The 16,327-nt window shown below is 38.4% G+C and overlaps 1 protein-coding gene and 1 long non-coding RNA gene across 11 annotated transcripts in view; one reads left to right on the top strand and one right to left on the bottom strand.

Annotated features, from left to right (window-relative positions):
• LOC112664289 (uncharacterized) overlaps positions 1-9,216 on the top strand; it is a 69,827-nt gene extending 60,611 nt beyond the window's left edge. Inside the window, exons 4-5 of one of the 2 annotated variants that reach the window (XR_004806171.2) lie at positions 2,601-2,822; positions 8,517-9,216. This is a non-coding gene — a long non-coding RNA (uncharacterized LOC112664289). Of the gene's footprint in view, positions 1-2,600; positions 2,823-2,949; positions 3,212-8,516 lie in introns of those variants that run through there. The other variant, XR_003139625.3, reaches the window with a different exon arrangement.
• The window catches only part of CTNNA2 (catenin alpha 2), a 1,086,013-nt gene that overhangs the window by 254,025 nt on the left and 815,661 nt on the right, over positions 1-16,327 (bottom strand). The window lies entirely within an intron of this gene.

The raw sequence follows: 16,327 nt of genomic DNA on the forward strand, positions 1-16,327 counted from the left end.
TATGAGTTTCTTTTTTTTTATGATTCCACATATAATTGATAACATGAAGTATTTGTCTGTCACTGTTCAGCTTATTTCACTTAGCATAATGCCCTCACAGCCCATTTATGTCACAAATGGCAGGATTTCCTTTTATCTCATGTCTGAATAATATTTCATTGTATATATATCTTTACCAACTCATCTGTTGATAAACAGATTGTTTCCACATCTTGGCTACTGTGAATAACACTGCAATGAACATGAGACTGCAGATACCTCTTTGATATCCTGCGTTCATTTCCTTTGGATATATGTTGACCCATGAACAATGTGGGGGTTAGGGGCACCAACATTCCACACACTCAAAAATCCACATATAACTTATCAATGGAATATTATTCAGCCATAAAAAAGAATGAAACCTTGCCATTTGCAATGATATGGATAGAGCTAGAGGGTATTATGCTAAGTGAAATAGATCAGTCAGAGAAATAAATATCAAGATTTTACTCATATGTGGATTGTTTTTTATTTCTGCCTTTGAGAAATTTCCTTTCCTTTTTTTAAATATTTTATTTATTTATTCATGGCAGACACACAAAGAGAGAGAGAGAGAGAGAGAGAGGCAGAGACACAGCCAGAGGGAGAAGCAGGCTCCCTGCAGGGAGCCTGACGTGGGACTCAATCCTAGGACTCCAGGATCATGCCCTGGGCCTAAGGGAGGCACTCAACCACTGAGCCATCCAGAAGTCCTGAAGAAACAGACTCTTAATTATAGAGAACAAACTGATGATTACCAGAAGGGAGGTGGGCGGAGGGATGAATAAAATAGGTGATGGGGATTAATGAGTGCATTTGTCATGATGACCCATAAGGTGATGTATGGAAGTGTGGAAAGACTATACCGTACACCTGAAACTAGTATAACACTGCATGTTAACTAACTGGAATTAAAACAAATATTTTTTTTTTAATTCTACATGTAACTTTTACCTCCTCCTGAATTTAATCACTATAATCTACTATTAACTGGAAGCCTTGCTGATAATACAAATAGTTGATTAACACATATTTTGTATGTTATATGCATTATGTTTTGTATTCTAACAATGAAATAAGCTAGAAAAACATTAAGAAAATCATAACGGTGAGAAATTATATTTACAGTGGTACTGTACTGTATTATATAAAAAAAATTCATATATAAGTGGACCTGCGCAGTTCAAATTCATGTTGGTCAAGGGTCAATTATGTGTCCAGAAGTGAATTTGCTGGATCAAATGGTGATTCTGTCTTAAATTTTTTTTAAGGAAGCTCCATACTGTTTTCCAAAGTGGGCACGCTAATTTTACATTCCCACCGACAATGTGCAAGAGTTCCCTTTTCTCTATATCCTCACCAACATTTTTTATCTCTTATCTTATTGGTGGTAGCCATTCTAACGGGTGTGAGGTGATATCTCTTTTTTTTTTTTTTTCATGTGAGGTGATATCTTATTGTGGTTTTCATTTGCATTTTCCTGGTAATTAGTGGTGTTGAGTACTTTTCCATATACTTGATGGTCATTTGCATGTTTTCTTTGGAAAAATGACTATTCAAGTCCTTTGTCCATTTAAAAAAAGTTTTGTGTACGTGCTATCAAATTGTATGCATTCTTTATATATTTTGGCTATTAACCCATTATTGGATATATGACTTGCAAATATTTTCTCCATCAGTAGGTTGCTTTTACATCTTTTTTTTTTTTAATTTTTTTTTTTATTTATTTATGACAGTCACACAGAGAGAGAGAGAGAGGCAGAAACACAGGCAGAGGGAGAGGGAGAAGCAGGCTCCATGCACCGGGAGCCCGACGTGGGATTCGATCCCGGGTCTCCAGGATCGCGCCCTGGGCTAAAGGCAGGCACCAAACCGCTGTGCCACCCAGGGATCCCGGTTGCTTTTACATCTTGTTGATGGTTTCCTTTGCTGTTTAGAAGCTTACTAGTTTGATGTAGCCCCACTCTTTTTGTTTTTGCTCTTGCTGACTTTGTTTTTGGTATCCTAGATAAGGAATCATTGCCAAGACTAATGTCAAAGATCTTACTCCCTTTTTTCTTTTAGGAGTTTAATGAATTCAGGTCTCACATTCAAGTCTTTACTCATTTTGAGTTGGTTTTTGTAGATGGTATAAAATAGGAGTCTAGTTTCATTCTTCTGCATGTGGCTGTCCAGTTTTCCTAACACTGGAAACTATCCTTTATTGAAGATACTATCCTTTCCCATTCCATATTCTTGGCTCTTGATGTTTATTTTTGAAAAACTAATAAACATCCTTTAGTTATTTATCTTCAATTGTCATTTCAAATCTCAAAAGGGATAAAAAAAATTTCTGATCTCAAAGCAGAAAAAAAATCATACATAAAGAAAAACCTACATAAATGCTACACTCCTATTAAAGATATTTAAATGTTATTCTAAAGGGGGGTAAATGAGAGAAAATTCACAAAACTATAATGGGGTAGAGAGTAATACAACTAACTAGAAGATGCAAAAATGTTATTATAAGAGTAATAAGTTCACAGAGAGGAAAAATATGCTTTATCTCTTTCTTACTTTATTCTGCTCTCTCTACTCAGTGATTGGTATTCATTCCTTCATTCCTGCTACTAGCATTTGAGGAAGTCCTGGTTTACCAAGCACTATGTCTGGCCAGGGACCCAGAGAAAAACAAGACAAGCCATCTACTCCTGTGGCTGAAAACCTTTCTGCTGTCCCAATTCTCATTTACTAATAAAACTACAATGATCAACCTGACCATTTACATATTTGACTAGCTTCGTAAATAATGCTGCTTAGAGGTAAGCATGAGTTCTTCCCGTTAAATGTATTGGAGGCTGGCCTAAGAAACACTTTTTAGAAGTTCAAATTTGTTACATTTCCTTCACATCATATTACTTAAGATTTTTTTTCTTTTTTGTCTCTCAGGTTTCTCTCAGATATTTTTTCTCTCAGGAGTTCTCCATGCCTCCAGCAGGACAGACATAATATGAAATACCCAGTTTGTTAGCCCAGAAGATTTGGCATTTTTCAAAAGGGTGAAATTTTAGGTAACTAAGGCAAAGGTAGAAAAGACATTTCTAGCATAACTACCTTGTTCAGATCCCTCAACCCACACTAAAAGGCAGAATGATTTTCCTATATATTTGGAAAGTCTACTCAGTTTTTGGCTGCTTATTACCTTAATAAAAATTTTGTGCATGTTTGTTTTATAGTTTGCCAAGAACTTTTCTTGACATTATTTCATTTGATCTTCCTTACAATGTCATGGGGAGGGTGAGAGTTATGGTTTGCAGGGACAATATCATTTTACTTGTTGTATAGATGAGGGAAGGGTTGGTTGTATACAGCAAATGCTGGGGTCAGATTTTCTGATTCCTAGATTAGTGTTCTTTTACTTATGTAAAAGAGTTTATGTGTGTTTATGAATCTGACTATTCAAATTTACAGACCCCACTGGACAAAGGTCATTTTTTTTCTATCCTTAACTCCCACACCTATTCAACTACTTTCCAACATTTTATCCCCTTCTGCACTGCTTACCACAAAAGGAAGTCTAAATTTAAATGCCTGGATATTTAATTTTGGGCATCTAATATCTGTCATTGATTAGTTGGCATTGAATGGGTGTAAGCTGCTTAAATCCAATGTAAGCCAAAAGTTGCATCAAGTAAGTTCACCCAGCAAGGACCCTTAGGAGGCTTATAAAATGCTACTCGATCCCCCACAACTGCCTAGGCAATATGGAGAAACAATCACTGATCGGATGGATTTGATGGTAGATTAACAGTAGAAGCCTATAAAGGTGTGTGGTTAAAGAGTTTGAAGGAAGATACAGAGAACAACTCTCCAAAACCATATTTCTCTCTGGTGGGGTCAATTGTACATACCTGCCACAGTGTCATAAAATTTGTAGTAGAATTTGGGTAAGATCATCTGGACCTGTGGGTCTCAGAAGAATCCTCATTGTAAATACAAGAGCACCTGGGAGAAGCTCAGCCAAAACTCACCATTTCCCACTCCAGCTATCAGATTCAAATGAGTGCCACTTTATTTCACTTGAGTAGGATGGGAAATGGAATAAGATACTGTTGGGTAAAGGAAGAGGAATGATGGGCCCTTACTTGTTGGTTCAGATGTTACTAATAAATGAACCTCTGAAGCTTCTGACCATTTGTGGTCATTAAAGAGCCTATGATATTTTCTAAAATGGAAAACCATTCACCATGCTCCTCTGCTCTATTCCAATTATAGATAACTGTGTGCCTCTGAGCTAACTTCGCTCTCCAGAGTGCTGCCACCATATGCTATACTTCTTTGCTTCTTGTCTTTAACTATTGCACAGCATTGCACTTCCAACAGCTGCTGAATTTTTCCCTAGAGGGACTTCATTTCAGACAGGCCCAATGATTACTCCACATTTCCAAGTGTGGAGAAATCCTATAAAATGACACTGGTGCTAAATATGTTTCAGGGAAAGGCAGGCGATTGGGTTAGATTTAAGGTCCCTCAGTTTTTCAGGGAAATTTGGGCTCTTACACCATATTTGTTTCATCTCAAGCAGACTTACTTCTAGAGCAAAGGTTGGCCTACTTTCCTGTGAAGGGCAGGTAGTATATATTTTAGCTTCTGCAGCCAGTTGATGTCTTCCATGGCTACTCAACTCTGCCACTGCAGCACAAGAGCTGACAATACAACTTTATTTACATAAACAGGCAGAGAGCCAGATTGGGGTCACAGGTAGTAGTTTGCAGGCATTTGTTCTATATGGTTTCATCGATGGATTTTACGGTGATAGCATTCCATTCTGTCCATGTCACTGTTGCATCACTACAGCAATCCCCTGGCTATTTCAGGCTCCATTCACCCATTGCCTGCTTATGACTGAGCATCTGCTGGACCCACCTGCTTGAGAAACTGAGGAGGCTAGAGATGGCCTCAAAGAGCGCCCAAGTGTCCAGTATAACTGGTATTATCTGACCAAGTTGACTTTTCTTCTCCCTTTGCCTCATGCTCTTCTAGAAAACAGGCTATTGCAATGGTCTCTAAGTGATTCCTTTTGTAGCAGAAGCTTTGAGGAAGGGAATTAAGAGGAAAGGTTAGATGGAAGCATAGAAGTTGTTGACTTTTCCCCCAAATTTTGGGAATTAGGAGGGTATCTGGCTAGGTTGCCTGACTTGTCTGACATAGGTGCTGTAATCTGGACTAAACTCCAAATCCTACTATTTCTCCCTAATTTGCAAAAACAAAAACAAAAAACAAAAAACACCATAAAAAAATAATAAAGAAACAAACAAAACCGGGGTACTTCCACAGACTGACTAAACAGAGAATGCATCCAAAGAGCACCAGGCAAGCAAGTTGCTATGGTGATATGCAGACACAATGACTAGATGATCAGTCATAAGTGATCCACTTTCAACTAGTTATGGCATCTATGGATACAGCCTCAGGGTCACATTGATCTAAGCCTGCAGATTTCAAAGGGGGCTGTGGGAAATCTGCTTAGTCAGGCATACTTCACTAGTGCTGACTTCTTCTTGCCCCTGCAACTCTGTGCCCTCCCTCTCCCTGCTCAAGTGCTCAGATCACCCAGCTTGCCATGACCAAAGGTGCTTTTCAGTCACCCCTATACACATTATAACTTAGAATATAGCTATTTAAGGCAGCCTAATCCTTGCTAAAATAAAAGGAATCAAATAAAAATATAGAAATCCCACCCTTAACAGTTAAAAGGATTAATACACCAATTGACAAACCAGGGAAGTGTAGGAGGGAAAGGAGGGGCTGCCACTGGTTATCTACCCAAACTTCTCACAAGCACCTATGGTTGAGTCAGATGGGATATCTCTTCTGATCACCAAAGTCTTCAGGACAAATGATTCTCCTGTAATCCTGGAACACTACAGCATAATCCATTCAACTGTTTCCCACTGAATATACCAGGCAGGTCTGCTAGTCTCCCTGACCTGCACTTAATCAGAGATCCCCCAGCTAAAATGAAAGTCCTTTACTTTCCCCCCCCTATAATTAATTAGAAAAATAATTATCAGAATCTCATTCATGATACAGTGTCTTGAAGTGGGCTGGGCACAGGTATGGATGGTTAAAGAAAAAAAATAGTGACTTTATTAAACAGGAAGCCTATTATTATGATTATTATTGAGAATCTCAAGGCTCATTATTAATTAATATTTACCTTACACTTGTCCTATTAAGGGAATTTTAATAAAAGCTATAAACTAAGACCAAAGTGTATCAACTTTAACAACTACAGTCATTAAAAGGACAGGCTTCAGAGTCAGCCCACTTGGGTTTTCTAACTTAAGAGTTCTGTATTATTAAGAAATTTAATTTTATTGCTGGAACTTCAATACTCTACTCTGAAAAAAATAAAATCTTTTGATAGTAATCCTCACTCCACAGAATTGTCATAGGGATAGTAGGTAAAGTGTTAAGGAAAGAATGGACGCTAAACAAACATCAGCTTCAGTGGGCAGCTTTGCTTTTTGACCTTTGTCCATAACCAGATACAAATGAGAGCAATGGCTCAGACGACCATGAGAGTTGATTATTTGAGGGTATCTCAGTGACAAGACAGCATCAGCTGCTCAGTTCCTAAATGTATGCCTGTTAGCATTCAGAACTATGGGAAGATAAGCCAATTAATTGTGAAGCAATGAATTCGCATGCAGTAATACTCTATCTGCGTAAGTCTTTGGAACTCTAAATACAGTGCTTTACTGAAACTTTTATCTGGGTCTTAAACATAGGCAAGTTTAAAAAAAAAAGTTTTGCAGAAAAAAAACAATATCAGTGATTGATAATTACAAAATCACTGATTTGTTTTTAAAGATTTTATTTATTTATTCATGAGAGACACAGAAAGAGAGGCAGAGGGAGAAGCAGGCTCCATTCAGGGAGCCCGATGTGGGACTTGATCCTGAGACCCCAGGATCATGCCCTGTGCCAAAGGCAGGCACTAAACCACTGAGCCACCCAGGGATCCCAAAATCACTGATCTTAATTCAACTTCTAACAACTAAAATTGCTGAGTGAAGGGATAAGCTCCAATCTCCAAATCAGAGGCTGATGGAAGGATCTTAAGGAGCCTGAATAAAAAAGTTTTGCCCTGGGGCACCTGGGTGGCTCAGTGGTTGAGTGTCTGCCTTTGGCTCAGGTCATGATCCTGAGGTTCTGGGACTAAGTTCCTCATGAAGCTCCCCTGGAGGAGCCTGCTTCTCCTTCTGCCTATGTCTCTGTCTCTCTGTGTTTCTCATGAATAAATTTAAAAAAAAATTAAAATAAGCAAACAAACTTAGAGGTATCCTCTACCTCTAAGAGTCTATGAATCCATAACTACTGAATCCATATTTCCTTTTTCAGATAGTTAAGAAGAAAGCTCAGAAGATATTACTGCTTTTCTTTCCTGGCTCTCTTTTTCTCCAATTCCTACCTCCAAATTTTGGGGGTAACTTTCCAGTTATGTGTACAAAATCTTTGTACACATGTAATATAAAATCATCATTCAGCTTTTAAAGTAAGCATTTAAAGGGACTGCATCTTTTTTCATGAAGTTAAAGATAGATGCGTTTTTTTTTTCTCCCTCCCTTTGGGGGGGACATTCTTTGTTGAGACAATAACATTTCTTAGCATTTTTTTTTCTGTATATGAAGGAAGTTTTCCATGCTCCCACCTGACAAAAATACCTGTTCTGGGTACAGTTTCCTGAAATGTGGCACCATATGTGCATCAGTAAACATTATGTGTAGAGTAAATTAAACTGAGCCTTATAATTAGGCAGTAAGGAAATTACCGTAGACCTGAAAGAGTAAATCAGCAGTATTAAAATGCTCTCCGTTTTCTCTGAAGCACTTCAGAGTGCCATAAAAAGCCCATGTCACTGTGATAAATATTGAGAAGAAATGCATTTGGAGCAAGACAACCTAAAAGATACCACAATTCAAATAGGTCTTCAAATCTGGAGTCCAAGGTCTCATAAAATTTAGAAGTCAACTCTTTTGCCACTAATGTAGGGGAAATAAAGGAAACCTCTTGACATTGAGACTTTCAGGGGAAACTCTCATACAGCAGGTGCAGTAAAGACTTTAATAGATAGAAACTCTGGAGCAGAGCCAAGACTAAGGATAGATTCACCCATCATAAACAAAATAGCAACACTGTAAAATAAAGACAGAATCAGTTCTGCTGTTTTTATTCCAGCTTCTGGTAACTGCCCTGTGTTGATAATTTGCTCATAATGGATTTTTTTGTGTTAATTTCTATTTTCTAAAATACTATAAGAGTATTATTTATCTTGATTACTGAGTTTTTTGGTGATGCCTTAAATTTTGTACCTGAGGCTAGTGCCTCACTTGCCTCACCTTTGCCGGGCCTGCACGTGGCACAGTGAGCAATCAGACAGACCATCCATCTCTAAACTTGGTCCATAAGGAGAGAAGGCTCAAACATGGATTCTCCTTCTCTCTCAACAGGTATTATATCTGTGAAGTGGGGAAGCAGAGGCTCTAGTAGAGGATTAGAGAGAAGTTGGAAGGCTTCGGAGTCCTCAGATACATTCCCCAACATACTGTAATGAGGTCTGAACATTCCCACTTTCAGAAACAAAGGCAGAGGAATTCAAACCTGCTAGAACATCGTGGATTTTCTGGAAAGCTTATTACGGTGATACGGAGTTTAATGTGCCACCCACCATATGCACATGAAATCAAAATCTCCCAAGGTGGGGCTGTCTATCTGCATTTCAGCAGGTTCTTGAGGGGACTTTTCTAAAGCCAGTCCAGCAACAGGAAACTTCTGGAATGAGGCAGAGAAGTTCTCTCTTAAAATGTAAATAGCTATTTTATCACAATGTAAGTGGACTTTTTAACAAATCTAGTTGTTACAACAATGGAACCAGAGACATGAGAGTTTAGAATGAAGGTTAATTGATGGCTGTGACATTTCTTAGGTGCCAAGGCTACATACAGGCGGTTCTTCTTTCAATCCCTGTATGGCGTAGGCTTACTTTACTTCAGCCACTAGGATATGTCCTGAAGAAACAAAAAATAACACTGGGAATAGGCAAAAGAACATAAATAACTTAAATCTACTGTAAAAAGTGTCATAATAAGGGTATTTTAAAATGCTCCAGAGCCTACTGGGTAAACCCTGTTTATAGGAATTGGATAAGGTTGTGATGATAAGGTGACATTTAAACTAAGCCTTGTAGGAAAAATTGTGAATTTCCTAGGGGGAAAAAAAGAGGGAGAGAGAGCATTCAGAAAAATTGTGAATTTTCTTGGGAAAAATAAAAGGGAGAGAGGGCATTCTAGGCAGAAACAAGTGCAAAAGCATGAGGATGTGTGAATGCTGACTTACACTGCTGGAGATAGAGTAAGCTGAAGGTAGGAAGGCTGGTTGTGAGGCTCTGACCATGATTCTTATGAAAAGCAATTAAGCAGTCCCAATGGGAGTGGATAGGAAGGACTGGACATGCATGTAGGGGTTGAAATCCACTGGACTGACTGACGGGAATTTAAGGAATGATAATGGGAGGAGCTGTACTGGGCTATGATCCTCTTGGAAAGTTAATTACAGTGGGAAGCACAAAATTGTGTAGGGAAGGGGTGAGGTGAGGATTTGGATTTCAGGTATACTGGAAAGTTCATTCAGCCAAGAAAGACAAAGATTGGTCAAGGGCATATAAAGTAAATAGATGGACATTATAAGCAATATCCTCTTCTTAACAATTTTCTATCCAAGCAATGAACACTGTTGAATTCCCTCAGCCATCATTAGTGATACTCATGGGAGTCAGGAAGGCACACAGTGATGAGATCCTAGGGATATGGGCTGCCACCACAGCTGGTGGCTACAGAAGGAAAGGCAGAGCCTGTAGGAAGATGACTTTCTAAATTTCAGATGTATTCAGCCTCCTTGGGAAATGGGGAGATAAAGAAATATCAGCTGTCTGATGGAAATTTCCCCTGGGAAAACTGATGCTAGCAGCCGTTTCAGGAAATAAAAGATAACTTCAGCAAGGAGGGGTCAAATGGAAGATATATATATTTGACCACAAACTGGCTGCAACGATCCATGTTGCAGTCAGAATCAAGGCGATTAGCTGCTATCATCAACCCTAGAAAAACCTCAATTCAGGCCATAGTGGCAAACTCTTGTACAACACACTTTAAAATTAACTCCCTCTCAGTGACAGGTTTGGATAAGAAATCCCAGTCTAAACATAGCCTCCAACAATGAATATGGGCCAACTTCATTTAATCGAGATGAGTGTTCTAACGTGACTGTTCTGGTAAGCAAATGACATTCTTTAAAAAAAAAAAAAAAATCCTTGTTGTTTAAATCATCATTGACAATCTTCCAAAATTTCCTTCTGAGGAATTTCATCCTAGACAATATGATATAATTTTTTTTTATAACCTTATAGTGGATTGTCCAGTGTCAGGGTCAAGAGTCTTAATGGCATTTTCATTGCCTAGAACAGGAGAAGGTGTCAGAGATTAGATCAAATGCAGACATTCTCTTGAATCTGTTTTGGGTCTCTGTCATTGCTATTTATCCTTCCCCTTTCTACTTTTCCTTACTTCCAGGGCCTAGAGATATTAGCAGAAAAGAACAAATCAGTAGCTGAACTACCTGATTGAACATTTTCCAATTCACATATATATTATAGAGCCCTCCGCTCAGTACAGTTTATCATTTGATTATTCAGTGTTGATCAAGCTACTGTGATTGATCTCTTTCTGTGATTTAGAGATTTCTGTGAACTCTTTCTGTGATTTGCTAGTGAGGGAGAGGTCAAGCTTGGCCTCCTATACAAGCCTGTGTTAATATGTGAATAATGAACTATATGCTGGCTTATAGGAATAAATTAAATCACTTCATGACTTGAACAAGTATCTATATAAGGGAAGAGTTTGCCCATAGTGATATATTTTTTTTTCCATAGTGATATTTTAAGAACTGTTTCCAACTGATGAAATTGTGTACTTTGAATTTATTTTAATGAGTATTTCCCAGAAGATAAATAAATATGTGGTGCTCTGACTTTCAGGCTGTCATACCAGGATTTTCCTAAGGTAGAGATGGCTTGAATATATAACCCATTTTCAAGAGGCATGTCCAAATGATGGCCTTTCACAGTGCTCTTGAGCCCTCTGCTACTTCTGTCCTTCTCCTACTTGCCTTTATGATTCTGATCTTTGGTGCTTCTGATGTTATTTGTATTCACCTGTCTCTGAGTTGTTTATGTTCTGTATTTCAAATCCCAATCACTATACGGACATTTTCTGGTCTCCATATTTCTACAGCAAGAAGGCAATCTTGACCTGGGGAACAACTCTAGGGATTATTAGCTCTGACATAGGTTTTCAGTAAAGAACACAAACCTTACCATTTGGAGGAAATCAATATTTTATTTTATTTTATTACTTTATTTTTATTATAGTCATAAAGATAGCCTCATGTCCTTATGAGGAAAAGCAGTTTTAAGTCTGAAAATAAATGATTTTAAAATGTTTTCTTACAATGACTTTAAAAATAACTGGCCCCATCATGAGCAGATGCAAGAAAAAGAATTGAATATCTTAAAATTCCTTTCTTCTGTAAATATTTTTGTAAAATCTATAATTCACACTTTGAGAAGCCAGCTACCTAAACACAATAGCACTTTTTAAAAAGAGGACCCAGTGAACCATAACAGCTGGAAACCTAAGAGACAATATCATAACACAACTAAGAACCATATTTTTGACATTCACCATAGATTTCTTTTTCTGACTATAGCATGTACATGTCACCCAACCCAAACCCTGAATTAGTAAATGTGCTGTTGGAAACCATAAAGCACCTCTATATATTTATGTGAACCTTTCTTCTTTCCCAACTGGATCACCAGAGTAGATTGGTATATACGCCACCCAACTGCATATGCTGAATCTATGGAGGGGCAGGATGGGGAAGGGTTATGAGCAAAGACCCTACAGCCATGCTGCCTGGGCTGAAACCTCCATGTATCCATACTCCATGTGGCCATGGGTGCATTACTTCACTTCATATCCTCATCTGTAAAATGACATGATGACATCTTTTCTATATCATAGAGCTGGTGTGAGGATTAAGTGTGATCCATACATGGAGAGAACTTAGTAGAGAGTCTGGTGTGTTTCACAGACTCAATGTCTGTTAGCTATAATTTAGTTTTTATTTTGTAGGCAGTGATTTCAGAAGCTGCTGCTAACTATTGCCTATCTTTAGTCATGTTTCTTATATAAGTTCTCTGTGGATACAGGGTCTTAATAAATACACCTTTAAACATACAACCCAAAGGCATTTTTTGTTTGTTTTTAAATCCTTTGTTACATAATCTATTCTATTAAGAGTTCATCCCAATGTAAAAGGATCTATACATAATTTTTGTTGTTAGTTGAAAGTGTTTTGATTGTAACAGCAAAATTGACACTTTTGTCAAGTTGACACTTACTGAATCTCATTACTGGAATTATTGTGATGGCTATTAAGGGTGAAGGGACAAGAATTAGACCTTTGATTAGTTTTGGGAATGAGGGAGTTGCTAAGTTTAGCAACACCCTATCTTGTTATGATTATTATTTATTAGCTTCTCGTAGGGTAGTATTTGGGTCCTGATTTGCTTATTAACTTGGGGGAAAATAGGACTAATATTAAACAGGACCAAAATAATAACCAGAATAGACCAGCATCCCTATAAGCTTAGAGAAAATCAAGCGACCATGCCTAAAATAGTTCACAGGTGGCACATAGAAGGAGGACATTGAAGAGCAGCTGGCAGACACAGACTGGGTCCTCTCTAAGGGATGGGTAGACCATGTGGGCTACTAGGTATCCAGGCAGGGAGTCAGCCAAAAGCTTTTGTTTTTATAATGGTCTGATTCCAGAATCACAGCAGTGACAATAGCTCAGACATGGGCATACTGTGCCCGCAGCTCTAAAATTAAAACATAATGCTTAAAGCTGGCAGTTATATTCCCCTAAATCCATTTTTAATTCTAAACAAAATACTCTTAGGAGGATTCTGCTCTACCACTGCCCACTCTCATGGGTTTAATTGGCAAGATGTTCTAAGCCAATCAATTTTAAATAACACCCTGGGTTTCCTGCAACCTTTTTCATAATATAAGACTCCCCATTTCTTTGGAGGATCTACAATATATCACTCTCTAAAGGAAAGGGATCCACTTACTTGAAAATCCTATGTAGACAGAAATCCTTTTTATTCAATCACTTGATTTTTTTTCAAATAAGTTTAAGTCTACTTTTTTTTTTTAATTAGGGAAGTCCAAGATAATGATCATGATTGACTTTATTTCTTTTTAATTTGGTGACCAGAACTTTGCAAGACTCCAGAATCACCCTTCTGAAGGACATTGCCCAACCTTGGGGCTACAAGGAAGAAGCAGGAAACTGAAGGAGTAGAAACTTAAGGAAAGTCACTAGAAGTGTTTTTCTTTGCTTTCAGCCTTTTTTTCCCCCATTATGATTCTATGGCTCTAAATGTTGTATACAGGATTGCATGTGTGCAGGGAAAGGCACATGGACACTGGTGGGTTTTCATTTAAAATCTCTTCTAATAAGGTTTGTCAGTAATGGAAAGAACAGAAAGTGTTTCAGCCACAGGAAAACATTTATTTCAACCACTAGCATTCACTGGGCCATGCTACCTAGCTGCTATCAGATATTCAGACAAAACCTGGTTAGCCCAATTAACTAGCTCCCCAAATTTAAGATGAAAGTCTACCTGAGCCATGCTAATCAAAGTTGTTTCATGTTCCATTTGTGCAAGTGCTAGGTAGCTTCTGTTTAGATCAGAGAAGCTTTTATACCACTACAGGTGTATGTGGAGAAACAGAAGAGATGGAAAGAAAGACAAAAATATCCCAACATATGGGTAGGGATGGAACTGACAGATGGGAACCATCTTAGTTCTAGAAAGGCAAATTGGGAAAGAGAAAGATGTTTGAACCAAATTTGGGGATGTGGTGTGAAATTATGCCATAACTTTTGGATCTTAATATCATGAAACAATTCTCTTTACCCTATTCCTTTCAATCTTTGGGAAAGGTGAGTAGAAAAATAATTCTTTCATGCATGGAATGGTTTCAAAGGATGACATAGTCCTTCCACTGCCGTCCTAAAAGAAGCTCCAAGGAACTCGTCACCAAAACATTTCAAGTTTCCCCATCAATTCCATCTTCAAATTTCATCACTATCTTCAGTTAAAAAGAATAAACCCTTTTCTGAGAATTTAGCCAGAGTAAAAATTACTTTAACTTTTCCTTGCTAATAAGACAAAAAATGTTGCTATGATAGGTACATAAGCTCAGAAAGCTGAGGTTGCTGGCTCCTGAATATGACAGAATGATTTCTACTAAAACCAAGTGATTGAGGAGGTGAGAAGACTCAGTTCATGAATTTTGCCTTGCTGACAATCTAGCCAAAGAAAGGGCTTAAAGAATATGTACTCCCACTGCTTCAGAATTTGTGATTATCAAGCATTAGGACCTGTGGCACAGGAAATAAATGCAGATTTTTTTTTGGCACCCATTCAATCTTACACAGCTTATAGATAAGTTACAAATTCGGTTTAGTGCCCTACTTTTATGTATAAGCAAACAAGATGAAGAGATGGTAGATCCATAGTCACACAACTAGTCCACTGGCAGAGCTAGAATTAAAACCCTGGGCTCTAGACACCTGATTCAGAGCTTCTCATTAACCCCAGTCCCAATGCCTACTACCCAGATCATGTCACATCAGTTGAGGATTTGTGTAAAGAGATGGTCTAAGAAGGCAAAGAGATAGATCTGGCCAAATATCCATTTGGTATAGGGCAATGTTTTATTCTCCCTCGTTTTAAGGTAAAATAAAAAGCAAATGTTTCCCCCACAAGGACTTGTTAGCTGGGTAAATCAGTCTTCATGTTCCAGAACTAATTGTGGAAGACATTGGCTTAAGCATATTTACACCTACAGATGATGTCCTAAAGTAAGCCGAGAAGCTTCCCAGTAGTAATTAGAAGGGGTGTCTTCTTCTCATTCAAACTATTTCTAAAAAACTCCTTGATCATTCTTGCCTAGGTACCTTGCTAATCTTGTCTGTACTTGACATGTAATAGCAGCAAGTGCTAGATGCAGCCATGCCAGTCTAGCTTTTTCAACCGTAGAAAGTAAGGCTGCTGTTGCCTCAGGGAAGGGGTTGATGTTAGCTGACTAACACAATCAACACTTATAATAAATGGGATGGAGATATGCAAAAGCTACCAGTAGGAGATAGGATGCCTCTCATGTGGAAATTAAGAGGGGATTTATTGTAATTTAATGGATGGCATAACTCTTCCAGAAAGAACATTACCAAAGAAACTGGAACTCACCATGGAAACAAATGAAATAAGGGTTACAAGACAATAGGGTTACCAGGGTTAATATAGCACTTTTAAGATGAAATGGGGCCCAGACCAAGATTTTTTGCATCCCCCAAAATAGACCTGTCAGAGATACCATTAGCTATTCAAATCATCCAACAAACTCTCTTTGTTTCCCACCAACCCCCACCCCCCCCCACCCCACCCCCGCCCCACCAGGTTCCCAAACAGCCATCTGATAGGCAAACATTCTCCTGGTGACTTGTGTTCCCAAAGAGAATAAGTCATAGGGTCAGAGACCTTAATTAGCCCATCAGATTAAGAGTTATGTTTCTCATTAACCATTAGCATTCCCGTTTATTCATTTAAGGTCTTTGGAGTTGTGATAAGTAAGAACCAGCAGAAATCAGAGACTGGCTCTTTGTATACCTGGATCTGGAAAACTGAAAAAAAGAGATGTTGAAGGTGGTGAATTCAAGTTTATACCTGGGAAGATTGTTTCTGGGCAGTGAGCATCCTTTCTCTTCAGAGGGTGTTTTCATCACACCTCTTGAGGCTGTCACATCTGTCTGTTTAACAGACTCTACCTTGTTTTTTTGTTTTATTTTTTTAAGATTTTATTTATTCATTCATGAGAGACAGAGAAAGAGAAAGAGAGAGAGAGGCAGAGACACAGGCAGAGGGAGAAGCAGGGTCCATTCAGGAAGCCTGATGTGGGACTTGATCCCAGGACTCGATCCCAGGACTCCAGGACCACGCCCCAGGCCGAAGAAAGGCACTAAACTGCTGAGCCACCCAGGGATCCCCCAGACTCTACCTTGTTGATGAAATGTTTCTGTGTATATGTAGATGCTATGAACAATAGTAACCTGAATGTCAGCTCTA

This window comes from Canis lupus, chromosome 17 (genome assembly GCF_003254725.2).
Source record: "Canis lupus dingo isolate Sandy chromosome 17, ASM325472v2, whole genome shotgun sequence".
Taxonomy (NCBI): domain Eukaryota; kingdom Metazoa; phylum Chordata; class Mammalia; order Carnivora; family Canidae; genus Canis; species Canis lupus.